This window comes from Miscanthus floridulus, chromosome 9 (assembly GCF_019320115.1).
Source record: "Miscanthus floridulus cultivar M001 chromosome 9, ASM1932011v1, whole genome shotgun sequence".
Taxonomy (NCBI): domain Eukaryota; kingdom Viridiplantae; phylum Streptophyta; class Magnoliopsida; order Poales; family Poaceae; genus Miscanthus; species Miscanthus floridulus.
In genome coordinates, this window is record NC_089588.1 from 8,715,195 (window position 1) to 8,743,167 (window position 27,973).

Sequence of the window (27,973 nt, forward strand, 5' to 3'; positions counted from 1 at the left end):
TTTCTCAAAGTCTAGCTTGAGAATGATGATTTCCTTCTTAGAATGGTGACATAGGTGCAGGTATTCAAAGGACCAAGCAAGGCAATCCTAGATTGTTCTGTTTTTGATGAAGCCATATTGGTTTTTGTGAATAAGAGAAGGAATGATAGCCTGGAGCCTGTTGGCAAGGATTTTGGTAATGATTTTTATTGAGCAATTAAGAAGGGATATGGGTCTGTAATCAGATATACAAGTGGGGCTATCAATCTTTGGAACAAGAGTGATAAAGGAGGAGTTAATACTCTGGAGGCAGACATTGTAGCTATGAAAAGCCCAGCAAAGTTCATAGAAGTCATTTTTAATGGTTGCCCAACATTTTTTTTATGAACTACCACTACGTTCAGGAGTATTTGGTTCACAAGCCAGTAGTATTTGATTTAGAAGCTGCAAAGTGTGTTTCCAAGGGGATGCAACTTACCAGGAAGTCAGGAACACAAGGGTCACCGGGGATCGAGCACCCGCAAAGCTGCAAAATGGAATCAAATTGATGGTGTATTACTTGCTAGGAAGTAGGAACACGCATGTAAAGAAAAGATCAAATGACTAGCATCGCAGCTCTAGCTTGTTGGCATCACACATAGGTGCATGTCTCTCCTTCACGGTGTCGCTGCAGTGTCAGCCGGCGGCAGCCCGACCGCGTCTCGGTGCAGTCGTTGCCCTGCAGCCCGTTCCTTGACCAGAGTACCAGACCACATCCCAGCAGCGGCTACTCCGATCCCCCTGCGATTTGGCGGCAGCCAGCGGCCCCGACCCATCTCCCTCCCTCTTTTAGGTCCTCCCGGCGGCGCGGCAGGCGAACGCGCTATGGGTCCTCAGATCGGAATTGGACGTGGGTGATAGAAGGAAAGTCACGGCGTGACCTGACAGAGTCAAGTCCTGAATCTGAATCCCCAATCACGCCCAAATTTAGTGGACTGCGTTTTCTTTTCTAGAAGCCTTTGACCACCGGTGTGAAATACGGAGTATGTTGTCTCTAGTCTCTCCCAGTTCCGGAAGCTCGGTGCCCAGCAATGGAGATCGCATGGGGCGGCCGTGCCGGCGCTGTTGTTGTTGACTGTTAATGGTTGTCTATAGTCTCTCCCAACACCGGCGGAACGGCACCCGGCAAGGTAGCAGGGTGTTGTGAAATATGGTTGTGTCTCTCCCAGCTCCGGCGGCTCGGTGCCCGACAATGGAGACTGCGTGGGGCGGCCGTGCTGGAACGGTCATGCGCTTTGGATTGATGAGATGGCATTTCATCTCGGACAAGCCGATGACGAGTTTATGAATAGAAGAGTTTAATCCTCATTCCTGCCATTGCAACGAGTTGCATTCATCGATCAGTTACTTGCTCGATCGGCTCAGCCCTCCTCGTTCAGTCCCACTCCGATCCGCTGCCTGTAACTGCAACTGTTCTTCGTCCCTCGTCTGATCCGACTCCGATCAACATGCATACTTTCAGCAGCCTTGAACTCCTCGTCGTCCCGACGACGCTTCCGGTGGCAGTGGCAGGACGCCAAGCCACCGACGATGACACCCACACCGCCGTCGGCGAGGGCACCGCCGCCCGCCGTGGCATGCGATTGCTGGTGGCTTTGTGTTTATGGTTGTCTCTATTCTTTGCTTAAGATGGAGACGAGTACATCACCCCACTAGTTAAGCAAGATATCAGGACTGTTGTGCTGCTGCTTTGGTTTCCTCAAATACCTCTCACAATGCAAAGTGGCCCTATAAAGTGCAAGTTTATGACTAATGTAGCTAACTCTCCGAGTGAGACATATGGACAACCAAACAAAATTAGGGGACTGTATATATATTTATATGACCTTTAAGCATGAAATCTTTCATGGAGGACATAGACCTTTAGGCATGAAATCTTTGCTGGAGGTCATACAAAAAGTATATGTCATTTACTTATCGTGTAAGTGCATTGCAAAATCATTATAACGGACCATCATTGTTCAACCATTATCCTCAGTGTGATCAACTGAACACCTTTCATGAGGAGAGAAGCAACTACCGATGCAAACTGCATGATGCTCAATGATATGGCAGGAACATCAATTTTCTACCCTGAGCCAACTTATACTTGTCGGTTTAAAAAAAAACTCTGCCAGCAGAGGCTGCTGACGCAGCACCAACCTTGATCACCCTGCCCGTATGAACCAATGTTTAAAATCTCCGGCTAAAGGGTTTAGCGGCACCGTCGCCTAACAGCTATAGCCGCTAATCGCCCGCTAGATAGCCGCTATGGTGCTACCCTGCTTTTCTTTTTTTTCTCATTTTCACAATTCTTTTTCATATAAATAATACCTTATCCCCTCCCATGAAACAAGTCAATCTTATCCACTCAGCTAGTCCCTCATCTCCTCTGCAAGTCGCAACCCATGGCCGGCTGGCCGCTCATTCCCATCTCACGCACCATGCCACAAGCACGCGGAGACCTCTGCCCTCCCGGCATCCCACGGCAGTGCATCTTGGTGACCAATTTTCTAACCTGGATGGAGTTCCTACGAGTGGAGGCAGGGCGGCGGCCGGCGGCCGGCGGACGCGTGACCTCGGCTTAGAGGCAGGGAGCTAGCAGCAGGCGGCGTTGCTGGTGCTTCGTTGCTGCTGCTGTGGACTTCGTGCGGCCCTAGGATGGAGGGGTTCTAGAAGCTGCGGCGAACAGCGGGAAGGTCCCCGCCAGGCGCCAGTTCCTGGTTCTGCTCCGACAGATGACCGGCAAAGGATAGTGAGGTGCGACGACGATTTAGCGGCGTGAAATCACACCTTATTTAGCAGCTTTCGCGCGCTATATCTGGCTATTAGCGCCTCTGATTCGTTAGCGCTAAAAGTGAAATATCCTAGCGGCAACCTTGTACAGCCGCGATCTCCGGCTATAGCGGCAGCTATAGCCGGAGATTTTGAACCTTGGTATGAATTGCTACCTGACCAACACCTTCAGATTAGCACAGGACTTTAATTTGTACCCATGTTCATGATCAGGCATGCCTTACTCAACTCTAATCTTTATTTACCCTCCATCACAAACCTAGCCTATTTGGAAGGTGGCTTTTCATTAGAACCAGTGTAAAATATCAGTCCAAAAGTTTTCCAGGCCTGACCCAAAAATCTATTTGGATGGGCCGTTACTGAAACGAACTTACACTACAATACTCATTATATATTTATTTTCCATTTAATGATTCTTTTCACATCACATGTAGTTCAAATTTTAAGTAATTTTGATAAATTGGCAGAAATGCACTTAAAATCCAGAAACACATATTATTGTAAAAAATTTAACCAAAACATGTATTAGATGGACAAACATATGGAATCTTGGCTACCTTGATTTTTATGTAAAAATGTAAAGTCTACATGATGCAGAGTACTATTTGTGTCTCTCTTTAGTACAAAACATAATATGTATACATATTTTATGATGTGGAATAACTTAAAACAATATGTTGATGGCCTAGTGTTGTGATGACCTTGTTTGTTCTATGATTATGGGCATGTGTTCAAACCTTGAAATATCTTCCGCAATGGTTCTTTTCTCTCTCGATTTTTTCCTAAATAAAATAGAGTCATCAGCTAGTTGGGTTGTAACCACAGAAAGAAAGGTGAGTGGGAGGGAGCCCAGTTGGGTCAGATTAGGTGCAAGAAAGGAGAGAGAAAAAAGCCTGGTTGGGCCAGATTCGGCACAGGAAGGGAGAAAAGGCCACAATGCCGTGTTGGTGGGCTTTCGGAGAGAAATTGGTTGGGCTTTTTGAGACTAGAAGAGAAAAGGACTTGTTATTTTGTTTGAATTAAAGAAATCAATCATAATTGATTTTTTTCTCGAACGTGCCATTGGCACAGTATTCATTAAGCAGAAAAAGAGTTTTACAAATTAAAGCTGGGACGGTAGTTTGTGATTACCGAGTCAAACACCAATAAAGCTCACACAGTTGTGATTACAAAAGAAACTACGTAGCGACCGTGAAGAGGATCAAGCATAGGGGCAAACACAGCAGGCCCTGGACTCAGTGGCTAAAAAGCATCGTGCTCCAAGCCAGTGAGGTTTAGCTCTATGGCCACCGTATCGAAATCTAAAGCGAAGAGCGCCTGAAGGGCCTCTGTTTGGAGGGCGACAACGGCGCAGTGAAGATTGCCTTGATTACTATCCAAAGTCGTAGGTTCCCAACTCTGCGCCATGTTTAACTTTTTATTTTTTAGTAACTTATCAATTTGTTCTAGATGCTCTTCAAATCTAAGGAATTCGAACTATAAGCTAGCCTAATTCACAGCTTTGCCAAATCAGTGGGTCAAACCAGCTGGTTCCAAACTTTTCCGCCTTGGTCTCAGTAAACCAAATAGCCTTTAATTTGTTCGGGGAAGGTGTATTCAAGATAATATCTCCTCATCTTTTTTTAGAAAAAAAAAGGAAAAAGTCTACTTGACCCTCCCCAACTATCATACTTAGTCTACTTCACCCCCTCAACTATGAAACCGTCTGTTTTACCCCCTGAACTATCTAAAACCGTCTGTTTTACCCCCTGGGGCGGTTTTCAGAGGCGGTTTTGCTACAGTAACAGAGCGGTGGTTTGCTACAGTACCCGTGGTTTTGAATTTTCTTTTTTTATTTATTTTCGGTGAATTTTTGAAAAATCATAGTAAATCATAGAAAAATCATAAAATAAAAAATCTAATTTTATTGGACTCCAGATGAGTAGATCTACATAGTGAATATATAATACGGTATACTTTAGTACAAAATTTTTACTGTAGCCTTAGATTAATTGGAAAATCTAATTTTGTCTGTAATTAATTAGAATAATTCATAGCTGCAGCTTCTATGGTCCAATTATGGTGAAATTTTTATGGTACACTAATTATTGTATGCTTGAACTATAGTAAAAATTTCGTACTCATTGGACTATGTATAACTTAGTTATAGATAAATTCTAATTAATTACAGACAAAATTGGATTTTTCAATTAATCTAAGGCTACAGTAAAAATTTTGTACTAAAGTATACCGTATTATATATTCACTATGTAGATCTACTCATGTGGAGTCCAATAAAATTAGATTTTTTATTTTATGATTTTTCTATGATTTACTATGATTTTTCAAAAATTCACCGAAAATAAATAAAAAAGGAAAATTCAAAACCACGGGTACTGTAGCAAACCCAGCGTCACTGTAGCAAACCCGCTGTTACTGTAGCAAAACCGCCGCTGAAAACCGCCCCGGGGGGTAAAACAGACGGTTTTAGATAGTTCTGGGGGTAAAACAAACGGTTTCATAGTTGAGGGGGTGAAGTAGATCAAGTATGATAGTTGAGGGTCCAGTAGACTTTTTCCAAAAAAAAAAAAAAAGGTAAAGCCAATAAGAGTGAATGACAAGAACGATGGGTTGCCAGCGGCCAGCGCACATTACAGCACAGGTTACTCACAGAGCAGAGAGCACTACGCAAACCACTCCACCGTGACACAAAAAAGAGCTACAAAAGACTCTAGGCCTTGGACTCTTGGTCATTGTTATCATTTACTCCTAAAGACTTCCAGCCGTCTCCAGATCTTTTTTATGATAATTCTTCAAGGTGAAGCTTGTCAGAAGCATTCCGCAAAGTCCCACCATCTCTGCAAAAAGAGAATTTTTGGATAAACGTCAGTTCAATCCTTGAGAAATACATTTTCAATCTACATTTTGTTTCTTGTCCTCCAGATCCCCCAAGTAAAAGATAAAAGAAAAAAATAACAAGAGTGAGGACATAAGTGTTATCTCCCAGAATTAACCAATCCCTGGTATCTTATCCCAAATCAGCGCTTCTTTGAAAGATATCCAGCATTCCAGCACAACCGTGAATTGTTTGCATAGACAAAAAGGAACCTCATGTCTTCCTCAAACTGCACATTTCCAAGGTGTTTGATTCTTCAGTGTCCTGGGCATTTATGCTGAAAGTCTTGATCAAATTGGGTTTTGGACGACGCTGGTGCAACCTCCTTTGCAGATGCTTGTAAACAGGGAACCAGGAGAGGAGATTATTCACCAGCGTGGCCTCTGTCAGGGCAATCCACTCTCTCCAATGATCTTTATTTTTCTAAATGGACAAGAGAAGAAGAGGGTTTATTTGGAAGGGTCAAGAACAGGTCCAATGGTGGCAATTGTTTGGTTTCATGGCAAAGGGTTCAAAGACCCATCCAGTACGGCAGGCTTGGCATCCATGATCTGTCCCTAATGTGCTGGGTGCTGCAAGAAAAAGAAAAAAAAAAACAGACCCAACCAGACCATGCACAAAGGTTTTCAGATTCAGGTTCACCGAGATGAGCTGTGCGAAAGGGACTCAAACTCAGTTGGTTGGCGCCCCAGCAACCAGGGTTCAATCCCCCACGGGGATGAATTTCGGGGCTGGGCTGCAAAAATCCCCCTTGCTGGCAGCCTTAGATTTGGGTCTGCACTGCCAGAGTTTTGTAGCTGCATCCAACATTAACGAGTGATGCGGCTTAATCAGATACCCGAGCTTGAAATCTAGATTCGAAATGTAGAGACTTGTGATTTCGACCATTTTTCCCCTAAAAGCACAGGTTGTAATTTAGACATGTCACAAGTGATGACCGATAGAAAAAAAACCTTTCTAGCAAGATTTTTTATAGGATTATTTTGTTTATATTTTTGTACTAATTTGTAGGATTAGGATTAATTTACGAACGTAGATGTTTATTTTATTGATTAAATATCAAGAAAGGTAAATATGAAACTTGGAAAAGAAAAAAAAAATAACGTACAAGTGCACAACAGTGATCACAGTTCACAGCGTACTAATTTGTAGGCTTATTTTGTTTATTTTTCTACTCCGTACTAATTTGTAGGATTAATTTACGAACGTGGATGTGACTAAATATCAAGAAAGATACATATGAAACTTGGAAAAGGAAAAAAAAAATAAGATAACGTACAAGTGCACAACAGTGATCGCAGTTGACAGCGCGTTCGACAAGAGAATAAGGACATAGAAGTGTACAGCAAATGAACAGAAGGTCGAGCGCTAAATCAACCGGAGGCCGTGCTGACGAGCTTCCTGAGATGCGGACGAACTCGTCGGCGAACCTTCCCTGCACGGCTTCGTCCGTCAAGAAGTCGGCCCACTTCCTAGCGTCCCCTTCCCCTCCGTCCGCCACCGCCGTGGCGACTGCGTCGCACACGTCCTGGCGCCCGAACCAGCCGTCCTCGTCGCGACGCGCCACCTCGACGCCCACGCGGAGGTCGCGCGCGAACAGCGCCGGGTTGGGGAACTGGTCGCCCTTCATGGGCAGCAGCACGAGGCGGCAGCCGGCGACGAGCCCCTCCACGACGGAGCTGAACCCGGCGTGAGTGACGTAGCACCCCACGCTCCGGTGGCGCAGGATGTGCTGCTGCTGCACCCACCCGGTGTGCACCAGTCCTCTCCCCGACACCCTCTCCGCGAAGCCCGGCGGCGGGACGACCGCCTCGCCGTTCGGGGAGTTGAGCACGGCGAGGAACGGGCGGCCGGTGGCCTCGAGGCCCAAGAGGAGCTCCGTCGCCGCGGCGGGTGGCAGGAACGTCTCGCTGCCGAACGAGGCGAAGACGACGGCGCCGTCCGGGAACGCCGACAGCCAGGTGGCCCAGCGCTCGTCCAGCAGCTCCCCCCGCGGCGGGTCCGGCACCAGCGGCCCTACCACGAGCACGGGCTTCCGGATCTGGGCGGCGAAGTAGTCGATGTAGGCGCCCTCCATCTCGGCGCATGTCTTGTGCACGATGCCGTCGCAGGGCCGCATGCAGCCCACCACACGGTCGTAGGCGGAGGGCTGGCCGTCGAAGCTAGCAAACACGTTGGCGAAGTCGGCTGCCTGGTACGCGGTGAGCGGGGAGGAGACGCCGGGAAAGCCTGCGGGGCCGGACATGAGGTATGCGCTCGCGACGGCGGAGAAGACGCTGAAGTGGAGCGACTTGACGCCCAGCGCCCAGGGGGTGGCGAAGTCGAGCAGCACGGCGTCCGGGCAGAGCTCAGCCAGCAGCGCGGTGTAAGCTGCTCTGGCCCGGCGGCACCTGATCAAGATGACAGCACTTCAAGCTCGCCTTCCGGCCCACTTCCAGTCAGGCCCAAGAGAATCACGAAGCCCAGCTCGCAGATGACCGGTTCATCTTGGATCAACTAGGATACAATGTATAAGTAGTAAGAGGATTGAGAGAGAAGGGGATGAACAGAGATGTAAAAAACTCAATTTCAGTTTTAATTATTCCTAGTAGCTTACTCCCAAATCTGTTCTTCCTGTATTCTGTTATGTTTGGCACCTTGGGTGCTAACACCTGGTATCAGACGTCTCGTTCCAATCCTGGCCAAGTCCGCACCACCGCCACCCCCTCTTCCGCCGCCCCCAACTCAGCACCACCACTACACCCGGCTCAATCGTGCTCGCGGCGCCATGGAGCCATCCTTGAAGCAAATCCTCGACGCACTCAACGCCCGCTTCGACGAGTTCGACCACTGTCTCGACGACCGCGACCGCGCCTTCGCTGACCGCACCGGCTCCGTCGACTCCCATTTTGCCACCCTGGAAACCTCCATCTCCACCCAAGCTATCGGACTCGAGAAGCGCTTGGAGGGGATCGAGTCGCGGCTTCCGGATCCGGTGTCTGCGTCCGTCGAGCAGCGCCTCGCCTCCCTCGAAGCCTCCTTCGTTGTCGGTTCCGGCCACCGCCACACCACTCTGGAGCCTCGCACCGACGTGCCAGTCAAGTCGGAGTTCGATCCACGGGCGGTCGCGCTCGAGAAGGTCTCGGCGGATCCAGAAGTGCGGCGCCCAGGCGTGGATGCCGTCCTAGGTGACATCCGCAAGGACGTCCAGAAGTTGGTGAAGACACTTGACCGCCAGGTGTTCGACGATTCATCTCACCGGCCGGTCGCACTGCATTCACCACCGGCGGCGACTGCGTTGGCTCAAGCAACCGGTCTGCACGCCACACCGCCCAGCGGGCACCGCGTCGACCTCACTCCACGGGATGCTGGGTCCGGAGTCGTTACGACTTGGACCCATGTCCCGGCCAATGGTATGATTCCTGAAAATCACTCTCATCATTCTGTACCTGATTTTCGTCCACCGCCTGCCGCCTTTCATCCGCGTCCAGCGCCTGATCCCGTTCACCATCCACCTTCACATCTATTTCACCCCCCTCCATTATCCCATTCCAATTTTGAGCACAGACCACTCCATCCCCAGCATTATCCTCCTTACCCTGAGTTCCACCGCCCCAACCAGCTGACGGGCCGGCTTCTGAAACTTCCGTTTCCAACGTTCGATGGGGTCAATCCGAAACATTGGTGTTCCCTCTGTGAAAAGTATTTCCTCACCTATGTTGTAGATCCCTCTATCTGGATTGGTTTAGTTGAACACTACATGGAGGGTCCAGCAGCGATTTGGTACCAATCTATCGCTCCCCAGCTCCCCTCGGCCACTTGGGAATCCTTCTGTCAAATGCTTCACGAACGATTCGATCATGATCAGCATGAGCATCTCCTGCGTCAAATGTTCAGTATCTGTCAGCATACTTCGGTCTCAGCTTATGTCACTGCATTTTCTCAGTTAGTTGATCAGCTTATTTCCTATTCACCTCATGCTGACCCACTATTCTATACTTAGCGTTTCATTGATGGACTTCGCTCTGACATTCGAGCAGTTATTCTTGTTCAGCGTCCCCAAACTTTCGATGCAGTCCAGCCTGGCCACGGCTCCTAATCTGCAGGAAGAGGTGGCCACGGCTCCTAATCTGCGAGTCCAGCGTGGAGGTGATTGGTCAGCTGCTGTTCGGCCCAGACTACCAGCGGCTACAGCATCTCCTCTGCCGCTGCCCCCGCCTCCACCGCGGGCTGACAAGGCGGTGGCCCCAGTTGTTGCTGCTCCGGTTGGGGCGAATGTTCAGACCACCCATCAAACTATGGCAGCTGTCAAGGCATATCGGCGGGCTCTGGGACTTTGTTTCAAATGCAACGCCAAGTGGAGTAAGGACCATGTCTGTGCTCCAGAGGTCCTACATGCAGTCAACGCTCTCTGGGAGTCATTTTCTTCAGAAGATTCGTTGGCTGACTCTGTTGAGAAATTTCCACCTTCGGAGAAGTGTTGCTTAGCCCTCTCCAAGTCTGCCTTTTCCGGTGTGACAGCTACTCGCTCGATTTGCTTCGCCGGTTTGTTACAGTCAATACCAGTGCAGATCCTGGTCGACTCAGGTAGCTCCTCATCCTTTGTGAATCAAGCATTGGTTCCTCACTTGTTCGGTGTGGTTTCAGTCCTAGTCTGTAGCTCTATATTGGTCGCTGGTGGAACTCAGCTCACCACCTCAGCAGTTCTGCTTCAAGTGCCTTGGTCAGTGGGTGCTTGCTCGTTTTAGTCTGACTTCAGGGTGCTACCACTGGGTACCTTTGAGGTGGTGATTGGTATGGATTGGTTAGCAGCTCACAGTCCCATGCAGATTCATTGGTAGGAAAAGTGGATGGCGCTACCATACAAGGGGCAGATCACTGTGTTGCAGGGGCTTCCAACTGCATTTCCTCATCAACTATTGCTCCACATTGCTTCACTAGATGCTGCTGAGAGTGCTGAACGGGATTTGTAGCCGTTGCCGGTTGAGATACAGTCGATGTTGGATACTTATTCTGATTTGTTCGAGCCACCCACTTCCTTGCCACCTTCCCGAGCCTGTGATCATGAGATTCCTCTAATTCCTGGAGCAGCTCCTGTCATGGTGAGACCGTATCGGTACCCACCCAAGCTTAAGGACGAGATTGAGAAACAAGTCCAAGAAATGTTATCACAAAGGGTTGATTCGGCACAGTCATAGCTCCTTTTCTTCTTCGGTGCTCCTGGTCCGTAAAAAGGAAATTGGCTATCGCTTTTGTGTTGATTTTCGTTACCTCAATGCTTTGACCTTGAAGTCCAAGTTTCCTGTCCCGGTCTTCGACCAACTAATGGATGAACTTGCCAATGCCTGCTGGTTTTCTACCCTGGACCTTCGGGCTGGCTTCCATCAGATTCTGTTGCGTGAAGGAGAAGAGTTTAAAACGGCCTTCCAAACCCACCTAGGCCAGTATGAGTTCCGAGTGATGGCCTTTGGACTCATAGGAGCACCAGGAACATTCCAGGGCACCATGAACGCTACCCTTGCTCCAGGACTACGCAAGTTCGTCATTGTCTTTTTTGATGACATACTAGTGTTCAATCCTTCCTTTGAGGCTCATATATTCCATCTACAACAAGTCTTTGACTGGCTACGCCATGACCAGTGGAAGCTCAAACAGTCCAAATGCAGCTTTGCTCGACAGTCCATCTCTTACCTCGGCCACACGATAGTGCAGCTGGCATGTCTACTGATCCTGCGAAGATCCGCACTGTTGTTGATTGGCCAGTACCCTCCAACATCAGGGAGCTACATGGATTTCTCGGCCTGGCAGGCTATTACCGCAAATTCATCAAACATTTTGGTATTCTTGCTAAGCCCCTCACTGAATTGCTCAAGAAGGATAAAATCTTTGTGTGGACTCCTGCTCATGCTGAAGCTTTTGATCTGCTCAAAGCTACTCTCTGTTCAGCACTAGTATTAGCTCTTCCAGATTTTAACAAGCCTTTCCACATCGAGACTAATGCTTCGGGTTCTGGAATTGGAGCTGTGCTACAGCAGGATGGTCATCCAATTACCTTCATTAGCAAACCACTTAGCAAGAGGAATCAAGGCCTCACTGTCTACGAGAAGGAATATTTGGCAATTTTGTTGGCAGTGGATCAGTGGCGCCATTACCTACTCAAGGCCGAGTTTTATATTCACACCGATCATCAAAGTTTAACACACCTCAATGATCAATGCCTTCATACCGCATGGCAGCAGAAGGTGTTTGCTCGCCTCATGGGCCTCCAGTACAAGATCCTCTACAAGAAGGGCACTAAGAATGGGGCTGCTGATGTGACAGAACCGCCCAATTTATACAAGATCAAGTACGGTTGTCCCCGCTAACACGTTGACACACCCATACTTTCACTCATATAAACCCGGTAGTCCGCCGAGTGTCCCGAAAGACCTCGGTAAATCAACATCACAACCAAGATCGCGTGATTAAGCAAATACACATCACATACATCGAGTTGCAGCGGAAATAATATTACAAAGGGGTTAACAAATAATAGTACAAGTTTGGGTTTCAAAACCGCTTAGTGAAAACAACATAGCTTTCAAATGATTACATTAATATAAGTTCCAAATATAGTGCTAGCATAAGTGACATCATCCGACAAAAGCATATAGATGAGAAGTAAGTATAGAATCACCGAGCCACCGGTGGTTAGCCACCATCATCAACAGGTCAAGAACATCACCTGCAACAAGGTGGGATAAACCCTGAGTACTCGAATGTACTCAGCCAGACTTACCCGTCGTAAACCAGAAATAAAGTGACACCAAGGATTATGCATGGCTTTCTTTAGGGGGCTAGCTGACTTGTTTGCGAAAAGCATAAGCTATCATGAAGAAACCATTTTTAAGTACTTTGCATCATCTTTATTATGACCTATCCATCTAGGTAAGCACCTGTACTATAGCAATCACTTGATTAACCAATAACATCCAGTTACCAATTTAGATTTAGCATATCCCATATCATCCAAATAACCATCATTGTTCCATAATAATTACTACGATGAAGTAACTCGAGTCAAGTGCTCACTATCCAGGAGCGATGGCGATTCGAATCGATTCCTAACCAGCTGGTGATTTATTCCTTACACAAACCTCACTCACCCGCTAAAGTGAGATATTGATCACCGAGTCAACTTTCCAGGAATCTCGAGTTTGCCAGGAACCACATGTACCCGGGGGCCGACCGACTGCACTTTGGTCTTATCATCTCGCCCCCGTGTCCTACCACACCTGCTCCGGCACAGTGCGCTGCGGGCAATCTACTCGGCCCGAAAAATCTCCCAGCTTCGCGGTCGGAAGGTACTTTATCCGGCCAGCTAAATGTAAGGCATGCGTTCAACATGACTCGAGGGCCAACAACGATCGGTCCTTAATCGACACAGACGGAAACTAACAGCACCCCAGAACCCTGTCTGGTTGCCTCCAACTTTTTTCCGTCCGGTCTCCAATTATCCATCACATATGGTTAATTCCAGGATATCATTCTTTCCATAGCTAAATTCTTCCAGTAACCACCTATAATGTAGGTGACCGGATATCACCGATCGCTACCGGTCTAAGCAAGGCTAAGCAGTTATTCGATCCTGACCTAACAGGGTAACATGGTAGTAAGGTAGGCAAGGATAGTAATAAATGCATCAACGGTTTCAATCAACTCCTACAACTTAATGCAACAATATATATAAACTCATATATATAGAAAGAATTGCTTTTATAAAGTAGGAGACTTATAATGCTCCGGGGCTTGCCTGGGATCCGACACAAGTCAGTTCAGTTAGCTTGCACCATCCTGGTGACATCTCAAGTCCTAGCACTTGCTTAGTCCTTCCATCTTTGGGATAGATCCACCAACACCATCTTCGGGTTTGGCTCCAACATCTCGTTCTTCACGTGGTGCATCTAGCGTACCTAGATGAGATGCAAGATGCAAGTACATGAATATGAAGAATAGTACCATGAGACGCATCACAAATAGCAAGCAAGACAAGCATCGTTTACACTAAACACACTTAAGTACTTTGCGATGCTTAACTTAACATCACACAATCTATCATGCTAAGATAACAAAGAATATTATACATGGCACATAAGTCTCACAAGATCTCAGGTGTATTTAACTTAATTACCAAGGACGTGAACCACACTTAGCAACATGCAAAGCAAGTCAAGGTGAAGCAACAACTATAACCGGAATATGCCAATCTCTGGACTTGCAAACAGCAGCTTCATAAATCAATCATATCTGGAGTTTTATAAATCCAAATGATATGAAACAAGACATTCTGGAAAGCTTAGGAAATTATCTACATTTCATCTTTAATCATCTCAGCATGATTCTCAAGTTAACTAAGTCAAATATATCCATTTACAGAAACTGGTCCAAAATTGACAGAAAGCAGCCATTTCTGAAACCCAACTTTAAACAGCTATAACTCTTAAACTACTTGGCCAAATGACACCAAATTTTAATAGAAGCTAGATACATGAATTATCTACAACTTTTGTATAAACAAGTTTCACAATAAAGCACATTATCATGAAGAACTTTGCTAAGTTCCCAGATCTATCCATAAACCACATTGGCAAGAAAATAATTATTAACTTATGTTGCAAATACATAATTAGGCAAAACCAACTTTACCAACATGTCATACATGACTAAAGAACACCAGAAAACCTAGTGTCCATGACCAAATAAATTCTTTTAATGCATTTCTTAATTTATTTTAGATAATAAGGTGACTTAATGAACATATACCAAAAGTGCACAATAACTTCTACAAAAATTACAGTGGCTCACATATCCTCTTAATAGTCTACTGTATAAATTTCACTCCATTTGGATATGTATAGCAACCTCTACGAAAAAGACAAGTTGCTAAAGCAAGAATTCATGTGAGAGCAAGATAAACCAATAACTCACTCATACTTCTTCCAATACTCATGAAATTTTTATCACACATCAACTATCATATGAGTAGCATGCCACAAAAATTTCACTCCATTTGGAGCCCTAGATCTACAGTTATGAAAAATAACAAATTCAACTAGCATTACAACCTTACTACACAATTCTATTTTTACCGCAAAGTATTTAAACTAAAACATGCCATATTATAGATCCACTGCATAGAAAATTTCACAAGGATTCCAAAAAGTCCTCATTTGCTATTTTACGAATTTCCTATGAATTACTATGAATTTCCAAATTTCCTGAAAAATAATTACAAACCAGTCCTTACGGTACTATTCACATGAGTCACTGACTTCGCAGTTAGGCCCCTGAACTTCGTCGAATTCTAGCATGACGCCCCTGACGGGATTTCCAGCAGGGGAGGTCGTCGGAGCTCGCGGAATCCGGCCGGAGAAGGCACGTCGTCGGCGGCTGAGGGGCGGGGGAGCACTAGGGGGTCCTTACGCACCCGCTGGAGGCCTCGGCTCGGCCCGAGGTGGCCCACGGTGGCCTGGCCACGTGCGTGCGCGGCGTGCAGGGGCGCAGCTCCGGTGGCGACGGCGGAGGAGCTGGCCGGCGTTGGCGGGCGGTGGCTGGCAGCGGCGTGGAGCACCAGCGAGAGCGTACGCACAACTAGGAGCCCACAGCTCGGCTTGCGGTGGCCCAAGGACGGCTGGCCACAGAAGCCAGTGGCTCGAGCTCGCCGGAACTGGCGGCGACGGCGCTCCGGCGGCCGCGGTGACCGAAAAAGGGGCGCAGGAGGGGCGTCGTGATGCGACGGATGCGTAGCGACGCTCGGTGCAGGCGCAAGAGGGCTGTAGGCGAGGGAGCAGTGGTGGCACGGGAGCTCGACGGCGGCAATCATGGCGGCCGCGCTCTGGCTTGCGTGAGCGCGAAGGAAAAACGCCAGGGAGGGCGGAAGCGAGTGAGCAAGGAGTGGAGACACACAGGCGCTCGGTTATGGAGGGACAGGGACGCAGGGGCGAGGATGCACGCGGCAGCAAAGCTCGGCAATGGTGGGGCGCGCTCTGGTGCATGGCCGCCACGAAGTCATTTCATCGAGTACGTGGCGCGCGTTGCTGTGCCCGACTTGGAGTCCGTTTTCGGCATATTCGGTGCAGATTCGGACCTTGGCGCCTATAGAAAAGTTGTTGTCCTCAGAATGCTCTTCGACTTTGATTAAGGGTGCTCGGCCATTAGGCTGCTGGATTAGCATATAATTAGTACTAAACTTGATAGTGTCAGTGATTTGACAGCGACAAGCAAACATCCAAAATTGATGGTCGAAATGAAATGCAACTGGTGCCATCTTCTTGTATGTTCTTCCCCATCGTGTAAGCTCCAACTTTTATTTTGGGGTCAAGTCAAGTTACTTAACGAAATTTGGAGAACGCGAGACGTCAATGCCGATGTCGATGAATTTCAGACTTAGAATATTTCTAAGTGCTGAAATCAGCAGCAGGTTCCAACTTCGAGCCTCTGTTTGACTTATTTCCAAGTTGATCTAGCTCTTGGTCCAAAAACAAAGTTTGTTCTACATGATATGGACTACAACTTTCATTTAAGGTCCAACCTCAAAACTGGTATAGAACCTGTTGTTCTACTTTGACCAAAGTAGGATCGCGATGAAGCTTAAATTATACTTTTTGATCCATTGGAGCATTTTCTTGGCATTTGCCCAACATGAACCTTTCATGACTTTTGTTGTAGAGTTAATCTAGAGTCATTTGGGCAAGGTTGCAAGGTTTGGTTGATGATCGAGAATTCCCTTTACTTTATAAATAATTCAAGCAACGACATAACTCGTCATTTCATGTGACTTCTTGATTCCAAACTTCACGAAACTTTTCCAGGGATCAATATAGGTGGTTATTGATGTGAGACACACGAAGATATTCCAATAACACCACCCAAGCATATATCTTGAAAAGGGGTCTATAGGCGAGCAAAGGTGCAATCTCCAAGTTTAGGTTGGGGCTCGTTTCTATAGGTTTGACCTTGACATCTTCATCATCACTTAATATACCATGTTTTAGCTCAAACCCATTGCTTAACTGGTGGCAAACACCTGGGGTGTTACAGCCCTCCCCCCTTAAAAGAATCGCGTCCCGAGATTCAGGACGAAAGACTTTTATGGAAGAGAGACATGCTACCAGTTTCCGATATCAGCGACGGATTTAGGCTACATCACTTCAAGCATAAGGGAGGCTAATTTGGTCAAGACACTTTCTGATACTTGTCCTTTGTAGTCAGTTTTGACTGAAGAATTTCCTTCGTTGGCCTTCATGAAGTATTGTTACTTTGGGAGGAATCCAAGATAGCAATGTCCTATGTACTTCGTCCTCGATGTACGAAGAGCGATACAAACGTAGACTAAATACTTGCAGCATCTACTTTCCAAGTGGATATAGCACAGACCATATGGACTTTACACTAGAGGATAATCTTCTGAAGGATACTCGTTGCAATGGTTCATGTGTGCAGTTCTCTTTCTCTGATAACAATATTGTATGGTCTGAGTCTGCTGAGTGAGTGGTAAACATAATAGCTGACTCTGTCGGCTCAATGTTATCGATGATCATTCCTTAGGGAGCCTTGGGATCCAAGTTGCAACAGTGATCTGGGTGGAATCTGATGCAACCTCTTGGGGTAAAAACACATATAAGGTACCAAAGGCATGTCAGCATTGGAGAACCATTGACATAGAAGGATGTTAGCGATGCTTGGAGGACAACACAAGTTGCAAGTAATCACAAAACTAGGGACTAGTTCACTACCAAGCAGGTTGAGCACAATTTGCCTTCGTGGTGCAGTTGCACAGCAAGTTGGGTTGACTTGCATCGTAGCAAAACCAGCCTTCTTACTACATTTGTCTTCGAGACTTCCATTCCAAGGCCAATCAATATCTCAAAAACCATAATCCAAAAATCTACGGTTTGACATCTTTCCAATTGCTTTCGAATTGCAAGGGCACGATTTTGACTTCTAGAACACCTTGACTGCTCACGCATTGCTGATCTAAGAGGGCAAAGGCAAGGCACATAGGGGTGCAATTAGTCTTCTCAAGGGTATGGAGGGTTGTCTAATCAGCAATACACCTACAAGTTGTAATTTCTTGGCATGAATTACAAACACAACCGTTTAATGCAAATGATGATCGCAGTCACAGCGAAATTGCAGATTCTGTACCCTTTTGTTTTCTATTCATATCTCACAAACTACTGCTCCAATATGCACAAATTTTTGTGGTGATGTAGATCCATGGGTCTTCTAACTACTCACCAAAATTCAACTCAAATGGGCACCGTTTGACCATCCAAACAATTCATCTACCAAAACTGCTGTGTTTGAAAATGGCAGCAAACCAAGCCGACAAGATATCTCTCTAATCCGATGTTTTACTCAGCCAATACTCAAACCAACTTAAGACATTGAAGGGCCTTAAGCAAGGAATGAGATCACCAAGTTTGGGGTCAATCCAACTTCGTTTGAGTCACTAACCGTCGGCTTGAAGATAACCGGTTTAGTGCCACAAAATCTGGACAGATTTTGTGTCCTCTCTTTTCTTCGCCCCACACGTTGATGTGTGTGTTTTGCACTCTCTAACCTTTCTCATAGCAGCTGCAGTCTTTCTCTAGCTGAGGATGGAGGCTAGAGTTTTCCTTACATGCTTCTCTGGTAACACTTCAACCATCGTTCTAGACACCAACTTGACTATGCACAAGCATTTAACTGGTGGGACGTTTTCGCAGGGCACAAAACATTATTCCACATGTAGGGCATTTCTACATTGACAAGGAACCATTCCTGAATATTCTCTGGCACTTGGTCCAATAGAACCCGGACACATGTGTAATTGGCACCTTGGGGCATAAAGATGCTAACTAAAATCAGGGACGTGCTTTCACTAGCTCCTACCTAGCCGATACCACGTCTTGTACTATATACGTGATTGTCCAAGATGGAATTGACTTGATAGCACATTTGGAGAAGAAGTAGCACTTGCATTGCGGGGCCAGGTTTGTTGTTTCCTTGATCAACATTGTTCTGTGAGATCTGACCTTCATAGTTACCAAATAGTCGTTACCTAACTGAAGACTAACTTTCCTACTGGTAACAAATCAGTTGTCCCTCAACACTAAAAAGGTTCCAAATCTTTACTCTTGACAATAAAAATTTTGGTCGAAGCCTACCGATGGTCGCCATTGAAGTCAGCAGAAAGGGGTCACACCAAAGGAGGTCGGTTTGTCTACGTCATCCTTATGCACCTAAAGATTGAGAACTTGGATAGGAATCTCATATATACCAGGTGACCTATTACAGCACATAATCTCCTGGTCCATTTATCATCCGACTGATAACTTGTTCAACCTTAAGCGTGGTGCACCTTTCTGATCCAATGAAAATGACATAAGTTGCTCATTAGATGACCGACATCATTATAGGGATCGTCAAGTAGAGTCACTTGTCTGCCACCTCTTGCAGTCTGTTTATGTTCCTGTTAGTGACCTGCTCTTCAAAGGTTAACCGTTGGATGACTTCACAAGGGAGTCCTATTGCATCTAGTTCGACATATAGATCTCTTGACATGATAAGGAGAGATAACCAAGGAGGAGCTCAAGTGAGAATATCATATCGGTGTAGTTCTATAATGGATCATGACTAGAAACCTCGATACCAGCGCGTGCCGAGCAGCACAGCCTTGTGTGTGCACCCACAGGAGGCTCTCGGTTTCGTCGCGGCACCGTAGATCGCTAATCGTGGCACCATTACTGAACATACAGCCCACAAGAAATCTCAATTGGCATAAATTGGGTTGCATAGGAGCAAGCACTATGCGAAGGAGGGGTAGCAAACAAAGGTAGTCACAAGGTTAGGAGTCAACAAGCAGGGGATCCGAAAATCAAAACACAACGCAAGAGAGCATAGCTTAATTGCCAAAGACAACTGAGCAGGGGACTTCTTGCCAAATTTCCATGTACGTCTTGTGTCCACCAAGTGATTACCAAAACTCGGACGTGGTTCTAGGATAGCGCTCTTCAACACTCGTATGCTTACCGAGGACAAAAAGGGTGATAACTATGGCACTAATTAGATAACAAGCATACATACCCACCACTTGGCTAAACTAGAGGACATTATAGGTTAAGCATGTAACCACAATTATTTCTAGCAAGGCTAAGCACACACTTTTCTCAAGCACTTCCTATTCAAGCAACATGGAACAAGGCATTCTTGTTTAACTTCACACAAGGAAGATAGTGCAATACATCGACCACAAGTTACTTAGTACTTAGAACAAAGGAAGGGAAGCATATTTATGTACTAGCACAACCATGATGCATGCTCGTCCTATTCGTCCTCACGAAATTGCCAGCCTAAGGCGACAATCACGTTTTATGTCGGTGGCATAACACGTACTCTCTCGATATATAGCTAGTCGTCAGCTACATTCAAGCTACGCATTCGTGGTTAGCATACCTGCAGACAAATTCATTGCAGACCATTCCCATAAGAGATAAATAAGCACATAAAAAGCAGTAAACTAAGATACTTTCCATATATACATCCCCAGATATATATACTTCGGTATCCATAGCTACCCGATAGATATACCCACAATTAAGTACCTTCATATATACATGTGTGTAACATGTAAATATTCTAGTAACCACAGCTAACTCTCCCCTAGACCGATAGTTGGACGGTCATGCTCTCACAACTCACACTTACCTGGACGTAGAGGCAATTGATCCATACATTACCATTCAAGTGAATGACATCCATACAATAGCACGCCGTATGGACGACGAAAGTAAAAATTGCAATAAGGTACATCCCCCAAAGTTAGTACTTAGATAGCCACCTAATAGTCCTTAACTAGGCATAAAGGAAGATGTCGCTAGCATAGTTTTATAAATAAGTTTTGACAAATTTGCCTGTAGCTAAAGTTTTAGTTAAAATAGACTTTTTAAAACCAAAACTTAGCTTGTAAAACTATGTACCTGACAGTATTATGCTTAATCTCGCTCTGATACCAGCTGTGACAGAACCGCCCAATTTATACAAGATCAAGTACGGTTGTCCCCGCTAACACGTTGACACACCCATACTTTCACTCATATAAACCCGGTAGTCCGCCGAGTGTCCCGAAAGACCTCGGTAAATCAACATCACAACCAAGATCGCGTGATTAAGCAAATACACATCACATACATCGAGTTGCAGCGGAAATAATATTACAAAGGGGTTAACAAATAATAGTACAAGTTTGGGTTTCAAAACCGCTTAGTGAAAACAACATAGCTTTCAAATGATTACATTAATATAAGTTCCAAATATAGTGCTAGCATAAGTGACATCATCCGACAAAAGCATATAGATGAGAAGTAAGTATAGAATCACCGAGCCACCGGTGGTTAGCCACCATCATCAACAGGTCAAGAACATCACCTGCAACAAGGTGGGATAAACCCTGAGTACTCGAATGTACTCAGCCAGACTTACCCGTCGTAAACCAGAAATAAAGTGACACCAAGGATTATGCATGGCTTTCTTTAGGGGGCTAGCTGACTTGTTTGCGAAAAGCATAAGCTATCATGAAGAAACCATTTTTAAGTACTTTGCATCATCTTTATTATGACCTATCCATCTAGGTAAGCACCTGTACTATAGCAATCACTTGATTAACCAATAACATCCAGTTACCAATTTAGATTTAGCATATCCCATATCATCCAAATAACCATCATTGTTCCATAATAATTACTACGATGAAGTAACTCGAGTCAAGTGCTCACTATCCAGGAGCGATGGCGATTCGAATCGATTCCTAACCAGCTGGTGATTTATTCCTTACACAAACCTCACTCACCCGCTAAAGTGAGATATTGATCACCGAGTCAACTTTCCAGGAATCTCGAGTTTGCCAGGAACCACATGTACCCGGGGGCCGACCGACTGCACTTTGGTCTTATCATCTCGCCCCCGTGTCCTACCACACCTGCTCCGGCACAGTGCGCTGCGGGCAATCTACTCGGCCCGAAAAATCTCCCAGCTTCGCGGTCGGAAGGTACTTTATCCGGCCAGCTAAATGTAAGGCATGCGTTCAACATGACTCGAGGGCCAACAACGATCGGTCCTTAATCGACACAGACGGAAACTAACAGCACCCCAGAACCCTGTCTGGTTGCCTCCAACTTTTTTCCGTCCGGTCTCCAATTATCCATCACATATGGTTAATTCCAGGATATCATTCTTTCCATAGCTAAATTCTTCCAGTAACCACCTATAATGTAGGTGACCGGATATCACCGATCGCTACCGGTCTAAGCAAGGCTAAGCAGTTATTCGATCCTGACCTAACAGGGTAACATGGTAGTAAGGTAGGCAAGGATAGTAATAAATGCATCAACGGTTTCAATCAACTCCTACAACTTAATGCAACAATATATATAAACTCATATATATAGAAAGAATTGCTTTTATAAAGTAGGAGACTTATAATGCTCCGGGGCTTGCCTGGGATCCGACACAAGTCAGTTCAGTTAGCTTGCACCATCCTGGTGACATCTCAAGTCCTAGCACTTGCTTAGTCCTTCCATCTTTGGGATAGATCCACCAACACCATCTTCGGGTTTGGCTCCAACATCTCGTTCTTCACGTGGTGCATCTAGCGTACCTAGATGAGATGCAAGATGCAAGTACATGAATATGAAGAATAGTACCATGAGACGCATCACAAATAGCAAGCAAGACAAGCATCGTTTACACTAAACACACTTAAGTACTTTGCGATGCTTAACTTAACATCACACAATCTATCATGCTAAGATAACAAAGAATATTATACATGGCACATAAGTCTCACAAGATCTCAGGTGTATTTAACTTAATTACCAAGGACGTGAACCACACTTAGCAACATGCAAAGCAAGTCAAGGTGAAGCAACAACTATAACCGGAATATGCCAATCTCTGGACTTGCAAACAGCAGCTTCATAAATCAATCATATCTGGAGTTTTATAAATCCAAATGATATGAAACAAGACATTCTGGAAAGCTTAGGAAATTATCTACATTTCATCTTTAATCATCTCAGCATGATTCTCAAGTTAACTAAGTCAAATATATCCATTTACAGAAACTGGTCCAAAATTGACAGAAAGCAGCCATTTCTGAAACCCAACTTTAAACAGCTATAACTCTTAAACTACTTGGCCAAATGACACCAAATTTTAATAGAAGCTAGATACATGAATTATCTACAACTTTTGTATAAACAAGTTTCACAATAAAGCACATTATCATGAAGAACTTTGCTAAGTTCCCAGATCTATCCATAAACCACATTGGCAAGAAAATAATTATTAACTTATGTTGCAAATACATAATTAGGCAAAACCAACTTTACCAACATGTCATACATGACTAAAGAACACCAGAAAACCTAGTGTCCATGACCAAATAAATTCTTTTAATGCATTTCTTAATTTATTTTAGATAATAAGGTGACTTAATGAACATATACCAAAAGTGCACAATAACTTCTACAAAAATTACAGTGGCTCACATATCCTCTTAATAGTCTACTGTATAAATTTCACTCCATTTGGATATGTATAGCAACCTCTACGAAAAAGACAAGTTGCTAAAGCAAGAATTCATGTGAGAGCAAGATAAACCAATAACTCACTCATACTTCTTCCAATACTCATGAAATTTTTATCACACATCAACTATCATATGAGTAGCATGCCACAAAAATTTCACTCCATTTGGAGCCCTAGATCTACAGTTATGAAAAATAACAAATTCAACTAGCATTACAACCTTACTACACAATTCTATTTTTACCGCAAAGTATTTAAACTAAAACATGCCATATTATAGATCCACTGCATAGAAAATTTCACAAGGATTCCAAAAAGTCCTCATTTGCTATTTTACGAATTTCCTATGAATTACTATGAATTTCCAAATTTCCTGAAAAATAATTACAAACCAGTCCTTACGGTACTATTCACATGAGTCACTGACTTCGCAGTTAGGCCCCTGAACTTCGTCGAATTCTAGCATGACGCCCCTGACGGGATTTCCAGCAGGGGAGGTCGTCGGAGCTCGCGGAATCCGGCCGGAGAAGGCACGTCGTCGGCGGCTGAGGGGCGGGGGAGCACTAGGGGGTCCTTACGCACCCGCTGGAGGCCTCGGCTCGGCCCGAGGTGGCCCACGGTGGCCTGGCCACGTGCGTGCGCGGCGTGCAGGGGCGCAGCTCCGGTGGCGACGGCGGAGGAGCTGGCCGGCGTTGGCGGGCGGTGGCTGGCAGCGGCGTGGAGCACCAGCGAGAGCGTACGCACAACTAGGAGCCCACAGCTCGGCTTGCGGTGGCCCAAGGACGGCTGGCCACAGAAGCCAGTGGCTCGAGCTCGCCGGAACTGGCGGCGACGGCGCTCCGGCGGCCGCGGTGACCGAAAAAGGGGCGCAGGAGGGGCGTCGTGATGCGACGGATGCGTAGCGACGCTCGGTGCAGGCGCAAGAGGGCTGTAGGCGAGGGAGCAGTGGTGGCACGGGAGCTCGACGGCGGCAATCATGGCGGCCGCGCTCTGGCTTGCGTGAGCGCGAAGGAAAAACGCCAGGGAGGGCGGAAGCGAGTGAGCAAGGAGTGGAGACACACAGGCGCTCGGTTATGGAGGGACAGGGACGCAGGGGCGAGGATGCACGCGGCAGCAAAGCTCGGCAATGGTGGGGCGCGCTCTGGTGCATGGCCGCCACGAAGTCATTTCATCGAGTACGTGGCGCGCGTTGCTGTGCCCGACTTGGAGTCCGTTTTCGGCATATTCGGTGCAGATTCGGACCTTGGCGCCTATAGAAAAGTTGTTGTCCTCAGAATGCTCTTCGACTTTGATTAAGGGTGCTCGGCCATTAGGCTGCTGGATTAGCATATAATTAGTACTAAACTTGATAGTGTCAGTGATTTGACAGCGACAAGCAAACATCCAAAATTGATGGTCGAAATGAAATGCAACTGGTGCCATCTTCTTGTATGTTCTTCCCCATCGTGTAAGCTCCAACTTTTATTTTGGGGTCAAGTCAAGTTACTTAACGAAATTTGGAGAACGCGAGACGTCAATGCCGATGTCGATGAATTTCAGACTTAGAATATTTCTAAGTGCTGAAATCAGCAGCAGGTTCCAACTTCGAGCCTCTGTTTGACTTATTTCCAAGTTGATCTAGCTCTTGGTCCAAAAACAAAGTTTGTTCTACATGATATGGACTACAACTTTCATTTAAGGTCCAACCTCAAAACTGGTATAGAACCTGTTGTTCTACTTTGACCAAAGTAGGATCGCGATGAAGCTTAAATTATACTTTTTGATCCATTGGAGCATTTTCTTGGCATTTGCCCAACATGAACCTTTCATGACTTTTGTTGTAGAGTTAATCTAGAGTCATTTGGGCAAGGTTGCAAGGTTTGGTTGATGATCGAGAATTCCCTTTACTTTATAAATAATTCAAGCAACGACATAACTCGTCATTTCATGTGACTTCTTGATTCCAAACTTCACGAAACTTTTCCAGGGATCAATATAGGTGGTTATTGATGTGAGACACACGAAGATATTCCAATAACACCACCCAAGCATATATCTTGAAAAGGGGTCTATAGGCGAGCAAAGGTGCAATCTCCAAGTTTAGGTTGGGGCTCGTTTCTATAGGTTTGACCTTGACATCTTCATCATCACTTAATATACCATGTTTTAGCTCAAACCCATTGCTTAACTGGTGGCAAACACCTGGGGTGTTACAGCTGATGCCTTGTCTCGGCGTCGCCATCTTGAGCAACTCATGGCTATATCTTCTATCACCCATCAGTGGTTAGAGGCAGTGGTGCTTAGCTATCAAGCTGATGTGGAGGCTACCAAGCTGTTGTCTCAATTAGCTATCAACCCGGAGTCTGTGTCCCCCATACTCTCTGGTTCAAGGTGTGATTCGCTACAAAGGGCGTATTTGGCTGGGATCTAGTAAAGCTATCCAACAACAAGTCTTGGTAGCCTTTCATGATAGTCCGATGGGGGGTCATTCCGGTGCACCAGCTACCTACTCTAGACTGAAGCATCTCTTCTTCTGGAAGGGCATGAAAGCCGATGCCTGGCACCTGGTGCAGTCCTGTTTAGTTTGCTTGCAGGCTAAACCGGACCGTGCTCGTTACCCAGGACTACTGCAGCCTCTGCCAGTTCCTCAGACCTCTTGGGAGATCATTTCCATGGATTTTATTGAGGGCCTTCCATCATCAGGAGTTGCCAATGCAATCTTAGTCGTTGTTGACAAGTTTTCTAAATTCGCTCATTTCATCGCCTTGAAGCACCCCTTCACGGCCAAGACGGTGGCTCAGCTGTTCCTTAACAATGTTTATCACCTACATGGTCTGCCCACTTCTATCATCTCTGATCGTGACAAAATTTTCACCAGTCAGTTTTGGCAGGCTCTATTTAAGGCAGCTGGTACTTCTCTCCGCCTAAGCTCATCTTATCACCCACAGACCGATGGCCAAACCGAACGGGTAAATCAATGCCTCGAAACCTTCCTCCGCTGTTTTGCTCATTCTTGCCCTTCATAGTGGCAACGTTGGATGTCCCTTGCGGAGTATTGGTATAATACATCATTCCATTCCGCATTGGGCAAGTCCCCCTTCGAGGTCCCGTATGGCGTTCCACCTCGACACATGGGACTGGATGTGGAATCGGTGGCTCCTATTCTAGATCTAGCATCTTGGCTGGCTGGTCGTAGGCATATGTAGGAGCTTATCCAGCAGCACTTGCTGCGTGCTCAGGAACGCATGAAGCGTCAAGCTGACAAGGGTCGATCAGAGCGGGTGTTCTCAGTCGGTGACAAAGTGTTCTTGAAGCTCCAGCCATATGTCCAATCTTCTCTGTTCCGCAGATCAAACCACAAGCTGTCATTTCATTTCTTTGGGCCTTTCAACATTCTCGAGAAGATTGGTTCCGTAGCCTACAAATTGGAGTTACCACCATCCTCCTCGATACACCCGGTGTTGCATGTGTCCCAGTTGAAGCTGTCGCCTAGAACTCAACAGGTATCTTCTGTCTTGCCTTCTGACTTGCAAACCTTCCAAGTGCCACTGTGTGTTCTTCAGCGTCGCTGGACTTCGGGAGATCATCCCATGGAGCAAGGTCTCATTCAGTGGTCCCATACTCCACCGGAGTTGGCTACCTAGGAGCCGCTGGTCACCTTGCGCCAGCAGTTTCCGCGTGCGCCGGCCTGGGGACATGCCGGCTCTGAAGACCCGAGGAATGTAAGTTGCTCTGGCCCGGCGGCACCTGATCAAGATGACAGCACTTCAAGCTCACCTTCCGGCCCACTTCCAGTCAGGCCCAAGAGAATCACGAAGCCCAGCTCGCGGGTGACCGGCCCATCTTGGATCAACTAGGATACAATGTATAAGTAGTAAGAGGATTGAGAGAGAAGGGGATGAACAGAGATGTAAAAAACTCAATTTCAATTTTAATCATTCCTAGTAGCTTACTCCCGAATATGTTCTTCTTGTATTCTGTTACCTTCGGCACCTTGGGTGCTAACACGCGACCACCTAGGGCCGGGCGGCGTCTAGCGAGGCCTTGAGCAGCTCGGCGCCCTCAGGCGAGAGGTCCGCGGTGCTGGCCGTGCCCTCGGGAAGCCCCGGCACGCGGGGCACGCGCAGCGGCACGACGGCCACCCCGCCGCCAACGGACGAGATCGAGGATAGCATGGCCTCAACACGCGGGACGTTCCCAGCGGCCGTGAGGAACGTGACGCGGACGGGGGCTGCAGAGGTGGCCAGCAGCCTCCGCGCCATCTGCGCGAACGGGACGATGTGGCCGAAGGCGAACCACGGGAGCATCACCACGTGCATGCATGGGCGTGGCGTTGCTGCCGCCGCCGGCGTTGCGGTTGCCTCCTCCGCCGGCCGGCAGTGTACGATCCGAGCCGGTTCTTGTTGATGTGAAACTATGGAAAGCTCATGGAGTGGACCGGTGGAGTACTGGAGTGGAGCCTATATATAGAAGAAAAGGAGGTGAGGAGCGACGGCCGATGCAGCACAAACACTGTTTACATGTTTGCATTATACGTGACTACTGTGTATTCCTACTGTTTGTATATTTTGGTCTTGGGCTCTGTTTGGCGGGACTTATTGCTGCTGCGGCTGATTTGTAGGACTAATTTGTTGTGAGAGAGAATCACTGTTCTATGACTAAAAAAGTAGAGCTGATTCTGACTTATAAGCTCGAGCGAATGAAGCCTTGTTTGGTTGGGAGCTTGAGTAATAAGTT

The 27,973-nt window shown here is 46.4% G+C and overlaps 1 pseudogene; it reads right to left on the bottom strand.

Moving 5' to 3' along the window:
- Positions 1-7,041: 7,041 nt before the first annotated feature.
- LOC136479179 (anthocyanidin-3-O-glucoside rhamnosyltransferase-like) lies at positions 7,042-27,555 on the bottom strand (annotated as a pseudogene).
- Positions 27,556-27,973: the final 418 nt, after the last annotated feature.